Consider the following 8,595-nt stretch of genomic DNA (forward strand, 5'->3'; position numbering starts at 1 on the left):
CCTCCCATATAACGGTAATTTTCAGAAATACGAAAACTGCGATATTTTAGTAACTACTGAAGATAATTCACTCAAAATTGATATTTACAATGAGTTTTAGACGAAAAATAAGAATATTAAAAAATTTTGGCAAATGGGCGTAGCCACGCCTACTTATGTTTGCATGTGTATATCTTGGTAACCGCTGCACCAATTTCTTCCAAACTTGGCACAGTTGTTGGTCCTGCGTACACATACCAAATGGCCGAAAATTTTTAAAATCGACAATAACCACGCCCACATCCCATATAACGGTAATTTAGAAAAATACGAAATCCTCGATAAATCAGTAAATATTAAAGCTAATTTATTAAAAATTGATGGTTGCAACAATTTTTTACCAAGAAATACGCTTATGATACAATTTTGGAAAATGGGCGTGGCACCGCCCACTTATGATCACATATATGTATCTCGCTAACCGTTCTAGCAATTTGAACCAAACTCGGTATGGTTATTGTGCTTGCCACATAAAAGCAAAGCGTTGAAAATTATTGAAATCGGACTAAAATTACGACCGCTTTTCATATAACGGTATATTTCAGAAATGCTTGAAACTGCAATATTCCGAAATTTAAAGACGCTAATTTACTTAAATTTTATACACCCCGGCTTATCGTGTAGCGGTAGCTTTCGGAAAGGTGGAAAACATATAATTGCGCCGGGTATTTAATGTTCGGCTCCACCCGAACTTAGACTTTCTTACTTGTTTTTCATATAAATAAAAAATTGTTCATGTGTCATATGGGCAATTCTCAATTACATATAATTTTCGCTGGCTTATTAACACAATTCAGGTTACATATATTGTGTAGATTATGTAAATGCAAAAGGACCACCGTATATATTTTCTAGCCAAATATGCATATAATTCAGAAAATTGGGAAATTTTCATAAATAAATGTTTGACTCCTATTTTTTTCAACCGACTTCCAAAAAAGGAGGAGGTTATCAGTTCGTCGCAATATATATATTTTTTTCATGTATGTTACCGCATAACTTTGGACCATGTCAATCGAATTTGAAATTATTTTTGCATCGGAAAGGTAGTGTCTCAGAGGTGACCCCATACTAATCTGGTTTAGATCCGCTCATTGGATATATGTATATATATATTTATATGAGAATTGAAGTCGGTTTTTTTTGCCAAAAATTACTTGTTTATTTTTACGTTGCAAAAATTGGTTTGTTGATTATCATGTTCCATTTTTAAAAATAACTGGTAGTATTTTGAGAGGAGAATCGAATGCACCCCGTTAGAAGTATGTGCTTGCAATAGAAAAGAAGTTATGGAGAGTCAAAGCGGCATGACTCCCTTTTTTAAATTCTCACACTCGCGCATTTTATAGTATACTGTAGCTGGTGCGTACTAGGGATGTTGGTTTTTCCGCTTTTTCCGATCCCGGGATTTTCGGGATGGCGTTGTCACAATCTCGGGTTCCCGGGATTAGTCCCGGGATTTAGATATTCATTACTTTTCAACAACTTGAATCGAAAAATTTGCTTCCATATTGTTTGAGAAACTCTCCTACCATGAAATAAATAATAAATAAATGGGTTTGAAATCTACTTTTTTATTTAAAGTGGCGTTTTTATTTTTTCTCTCTGACCGCAGGATTTATTTTTAAGTACTTTGTAATTTTGAAGATATGATTAGTTCCAAAAATTGTTTAAAAAAACAATGCAATGTATAATAAAAATATGGCTAACAAATGCAATNCGCAAAGAAGATCGCAAAATGTTGAGGAGCACTCCCAACAAAAGGAAGTACGGCGTGCAGGATTTTTCATTAATTTTTCAATATATAATAAATTTATTGGGAGTATGAATCAATTGGGAATAATTTTCTCCTATANCAATATTTACCAGCCCTTCTGCACCAGAAACTTGAATCTGTTTAAATTCTTCAGGATTTTNGTACACTGGAAATTTTCCATGCAGGTATTTCTCCTCATTGATTTATAGTGAACAAAACCATTGTGGAAAATTGTGGCTGTGTTGTGTTCTTTGGCTTCAAATGAAGTTTTTTCAAGTGCTCTTTTACTGTCGATTGTGAATTTCATTTGATTATTTAAAAAAAGTGCGTTTACAATACGATTTATCGAATTCATTCCTATGCATTGAGTTTTTCGTTCGCTATTGAATAAAATGCCACGATCCCGTCGTTCAAATATAGGCCGACGTACACGTCTTGGGAACATGATGTTAACGCAAAGAAGATCGCAAAATGTTGAGGAGCACTCCCAACAAAAGGAAGTACGGCGTGCAGGATTTTTCATTAATTTTTCAATATATAATAAATTTATTGGGAGTATGAATCAATTGGGAATAATTTTCTCCTATATTTCATAATCGATTCGAATGGGTGCTGCTTTTTTGGAAAGGTGTTTAGAAGAAAGGGTGCACAAAGTTTTAATTTTTCCGATAGGTGGCGCAGAGCTACGCTAAAAAAAATTCATTTCGTTCGTTGGCAGCCTTTTGCCTAGATTGGCATATAGATCAATTTTTTCCTTTAGATGGGCCAGGGACCGATCTATTCGAAAAAGTCTTATTTATGGTCCGATTTGCTTGAAATTTGGCTCGTAGGTAGCTTATTGGCTGGGTTAACATATATGATATTTTTTCTGATGAGTGGACCAGATACCGATATTCCAAAAAATCTTAATTGNTAAAGTGGCGTTTTTATTTTTTCTCTCTGACCGCAGGATTTATTTTTAAGTACTTTGTAATTTTGAAGATATGATTAGTTCCAAAAATTGTTTAAAAAAACAATGCAATGTATAATAAAAATATGGCTAACAAATGCAATAGGAAATTTCTTTAGAATTTGAAGAATATAAACTTTTTGGACCCACAAGGACNTAGTTTCGGCTGCAGCTGCAACTAAGTCGTAACTAGGAAGAAGTATTTTGACGTAAAATACGTCTTACCTTACGATATGGAGGCTATGCTAAAATGTTGTAATTGTAATTTTTAGAGGTTCCCGAAAACGCTTATTGCATGAGCACTAATGAAGCGATTTCAAAGAATAGTATGCCATTACAAAGACAAAATTCCAAACCTANGGACGAATAGGTAATTTTTAAGCTGACCAAGTTAGAAGAACGAAATTCGAGGAAGTTATAGAGTTTATATAAGCTCTTAACATATAATTTTTTCAANCGAATAGGTAATTTTTAAGCTGACCAAGTTAGAAGAACGAAATTCGAGGATGTTATAGAGTTTATATAAGCTCTTAACATATAATTTTTTCAAAACAAATATTGCGAAATTTCAAAGGTTAAATTTTAAAATGACATTTTCAATATTTACCAGCCCTTCTGCACCAGAAACTTGAATCTGTTTAAATTCTTCAGGATTTTATCATTAATTTTATACCCATACTTCTTCTCTAAGCACATTTCTCTGAATTTCCAGGGTTTAGCGAATATATTGATATTTGTGTTTAAATTTTACTATAGCGCGGTGTTATATGTATGAGCTAGATATTTATAAAAAAAATATTAATTTTTAAATAAAAAAAAGAAATACAGCCAATACTGGTCAAGAGAAGGAGTTTCTATTATCGTGCACCACTTTTGACGTAGAATACGTCTTACCTCNAACTTATGGTTGGCAGATATAACTTTCATTTTCGGGATATAGGTTCTTTGAAGCAGTAGACATATTATCGTGTACAAATTTTACATAAATTCAACAAATATTGAGCTTTTTAAGCCAAAAAACNTAGTTGTAATTTTTAGAGCTTCCCGAAAACGCTTATTGCATGAGCACTAATGAAGCGATTTCATAGAATAGTATGCCGTTACAAAGACAAAATTCCAAACCTATAGATAGATATAGTTACGTAAGTAACCAATTTAATTTCTGTCGTTAAACCAACGATAAACATTGCCTTATTTTGGGGTCAATTTTGAGATATAACTTTCATTTTCGGGATATAGGTTCTTTGAAGCAGTAGACATATTATCGTGTACAAATTTTACATAAATTCAACAAATATTGAGCTTTTTAAGCCAAAAAACTTGCAAATTTTTTTCATTACCAAAATGCTCGAAAACCGATCGAATGATTTTGTTTTTGTTTTCTTTAATCAAAAATTCAAGAGTTTTTCTTTCGTTTGGTATATGGGAAGTATTGGTTGATATCTTCTAAGTGTGTTTATTTGATGCAAATATATGGGCATAAATAATTTTCCATACAAAATCACTTCGTCATCATTTTGCAAACACGTGCATGCGTTGGAAGTGAGGGAAGGAGAAAAAAAAGTATGTATGTGTGCGTTAGTACATATTTCGGCTTTTGATAAACAAATTGAGCAATATTTATAACCTAATCACAGCGTATGTATATATATATGTTGATTGCAGTTAATGTGGATCTGTTTCTATTTTTTAGTAAACTGTGTATGTCTATACATATTATATACATATGTACATACATATATGTATGAACACATGTATGCATAATACGCGAAAACTTTTTGAAGTGGAACAACACTTAAAAAAAGACCAATCCAAGAATAAAAGTAAAGGTGAGTACGTACATAGATAAAGAAAAGAATAAAGGCAAAGGTAAAAATAAAAACAAAAACAAAGTTGCGCAAAGATAAAGGCAAAAATGAAGACGAAGATAAATTTAAACACTTTATTTATATAAGGGCAAAGGTGAAGGGGAATATGTATATAAAGAATATGATAAACAAAAATAAGAACAAAGATAAATATAAGGAAAAAGATGAGGATGAGGATACCGATAAAAGTATAGATGAAGATAGAGGAAGAAAGATTAAAATATAGGTAGTTGTAGAGAAAAATATATATGTAGATAGAGGCACAGAGACTCAATCTGCGAACTATTTCAGGATTTTAGAGCTTTTCAGGATTCTCGGGAGTTATCGATACAATAATCGATATTTTGTCGGTTTTGTGATCGATATTTTTATCGATTTTGTTATCCATATTTTTTATCGACTTTGTTATCGATATTTTGATTGATTTTGTTTTCGAAGTTGTTATTGATTTTATTATCGATATTTTTATCGATTTTGTTATCCATATTTTTTATCGACTTTGTTATCGATATTTTGATTGATTTTGTTTTCGAAGTTGTTATTGATTTTATTATCGATATTTTTATCGATTTTGTTATCCATATTTTTTATCGACTTTGTTATCGATATTTTGATTGATTTTGTTTTCGAAGTTGTTATTGATTTTATTATCGATATTTTTATCGATTTTGTTATCCATATTTTTTATCGACTTTGTTATCGATATTTTGATTGATTTTGTTTTCGAAGTTGTTATTGATTTTATTATCGATATTTTTATCGATTTTGTTATCCATATTTTTTATCGACTTTGTTATCGATATTTTGATTGATTTTGTTTTCGAAGTTGTTATTGATTTTATTATCGATATTTTTATCGATTTTGTTATCCATATTTTTTATCGACTTTGTTATCGATATTTTGATTGATTTTGTTTTCGAAGTTGTTATTGATTTTATTATCGATATTTTTATCGATTTTGTTATCCATATTTTTTATCGACTTTGTTATCGATATTTTGATTGATTTTGTTTTCGAAGTTGTTATTGATTTTATTATCGATATTTTTATCGATTTTGTTATCCATATTTTTTATCGACTTTGTTATCGATATTTTGATTGATTTTGTTTTCGAAGTTGTTATTGATTTTATTATCGATATTTTTATCGATTTTGTTATCCATATTTTTTATCGACTTTGTTATCGATATTTTGATTGATTTTGTTTTCGAAGTTGTTATTGATTTTATTATCGATATTTTTATCGATTTCGTTATCCATTTTGTTATTGGTATTTTTATCGATGTTGTTATCGATATTTTTATCTGTTTCGTTATCGATATTGTTATCGATGTTGTTATCGATATTTTTATCGATTTTGTTATTGATTTTGCTATCGTTTTTGTTGTCGATATTTTTATCGATTTTGTCATCAATATTTTTATCGGTGTTGTTACCGATATTTTTAATCGATATTGTGATCGCTTTTGTTACCGATATTTTTATCGGTTTTATTATCGATACTTTTATCGATTTTGCTATCGATGTTGTTTTCGCTTTTGATGTCGATATTTCTGTTGATTTGTTATCGATTTTTTTATCGACTTTGTAATCAACTAAGTTATCGATTTTGTTATCGATATTATTATCGATTCTGATATCGCTATTTTCNAAGTAAATTTGTGCATAACATTTAGATGTATACTATTTGTATGTTCCACAGCATGCTTTCGATAAACATCGACTTCACATCACTGCGGTTGTTCTGGCTATTTCGCACAATTAACAAGAAAATTAGACCTTATTCTTTTGCATAATCATGCAATGAAAATAAAAATTACATAAACGGATGATCAAACTTGACATTATTTAATAAAAATGTAATTTTTCCAAAATATCGTAAAGAAAAACCGATACATTTTCGCATTCGTTTTGCTATATCGTAAACTAAGTCGAAACTACTTAGTAGAAGTCTGAAATACGACTATGAATAGAGGTAAATTTTAAGTTGGTACTTAAATTTAAGTTGCAACTTTGTTAGTTTCGACTTAGTTGCTGGACTATGAATACGCGCCATTGTTTTACAGTTCGAAATGTGTTTGAAGGCGGCGCAAATATGCAGGTGTTGGCTACTTAACAATACTTATTACGCAGGCCAACAAATGTTAACGTTATTTTTGCCGTATTTTCGTGTGCTGATTACGAATCCGTAAGTATAAAGTTACCATCAGCTCCAGATTAAAAAAAAAAAAAAACCAGGTCAAAGTGCCAAAATATGGCGTCTTTTTCAATATTTTAGAAGCTCTAGCAAAAAAAACAAAAAGTGGTAGAACCTTTCATTTAGGCTTTGATTAAAGCTAAAAATCTCGAATACTATCTTTGCAAATTCCTGCACCTTTGCTTGATGGTCACTTATAGTCATTTGTTGAACAGGAATAACTGATTTTGGGAAGTTTGAGTACCTACCGCAATTACACAAAAGGCGATGGAGCCTTCCACTTAGGCTTAAATTAAGGCTTTGACTTCTGACTTCAATCCCTGAAATGAACTTGAACAGCTAACACTGATTTTTACACCATTTTTTACAACTGCATAATTTTCCAGTATTTTTTTTTTGTTGGACGATAAAAAGTATAGGTGACCATCAGGGCAAGGTGCAGGAAGAGTACTTTCAGAGATAGTAGTCTCTAGTTCTAGCTTTAATTTTGGCCTAAGTAGAAAGTTCTAGCACCTGTTGTGTCATTGCTACACTCAGAAAAAGGTTTAGTTATAATAGTTATAATTACCAAGATTTGGTTATAGTGACCAAGTGGCATAGTTTGCTATGACGAAAAAAATATCTAGTTCACGAAAGTCTGCAATTTACTTGAGCCTTCTAGTTGGGACAAATACATATTTGTTAATAATTACAAAACGACTACGTTGAGTGGACAATATTGTTAATTGAATAAAATCATTTTTGAGCAAATATAAACAATGCTTTGTTTGATACAAGTTTTCAATTAATTTTGTGAACTTGCTGTAGACTTGAATCAGCTAAACGTTTATTATTGGAAAAAAGTTTCAGTTTGACACAAATAAAAATTTACTCGATGGTTGTTGTGTTTACTTTCTTCTTTTATTTGCATATATTAAGCATAAAAAATACATAAGTTTTTACATAAATACTACTAGTCTACATAAATAATATATATGTATATGGTGGTGAGAATTTCCTAAAAAGAAACGATAAAACAGGAACAGTCGTGCGAAAACCCAGGTCAATATCTGCTGGAAGTGCTGGTTTAAGTATACTTCTTTGCTTTTTCCTTGGCTAAATAGATACTTTCAAATTATAATTCACATGAATTATATATTCACTGAGAAACCCCGGTTGGCATCAAACTTTATATTTTTAAATAACTATGCGCACACCGAAACAACTCGCGGCGATGGCAAAACTGAAACTGAGACAAACAAGTTTGGGCATGTTATAGCTCAAACTTTTCTTTCTCTACCCAACGCAGTGATCGACATGCCTTAGCTTACTGAGCGCTCTGTGACCACACGCGTGTTTCACCCATATACGAACAACGGTAGCAGAGCCATGAACGAACGAATAAAGATCACCCAGCACGGCGTGCGAGAAAAAAGTTATTTTTTTGCAGTGACGTCATTTTTTCGCCGCCATGTGAATGAAACGGAATGAAACCTGTGTGTGAATGAAAGAACCGATTAAAAAATGACGTCATCAACTATTTTTTTTTCTGAAATGGAATTACAAATACACGGTTGCCGTGCTGGGTGATCTTGTTAAGCTCGTCGGCGATTTCAAGCATCCGTTGATGGTTACCCCAGCAACGAGTACATGTGTGAGTGTCGGGTTGAATGTCGGGTGCTTGAAGCTTGCCCGGCGACACTCAAGCATAAAGCGTCAACACCATTTGCAATAAAATTTCGTAGTGGGCGGACGTAAACATGTCTTCATCGGATGACGATTTTTTGCTACTTGCCACTAAAATCT

This window comes from Rhagoletis zephyria, unplaced genomic scaffold (genome assembly GCF_001687245.7).
Source record: "Rhagoletis zephyria isolate East Lansing unplaced genomic scaffold, Rhagoletis_zephyria_1.1 Rzeph_scaffold_01835, whole genome shotgun sequence".
Taxonomy (NCBI): Eukaryota; Metazoa; Arthropoda; class Insecta; order Diptera; family Tephritidae; genus Rhagoletis; species Rhagoletis zephyria.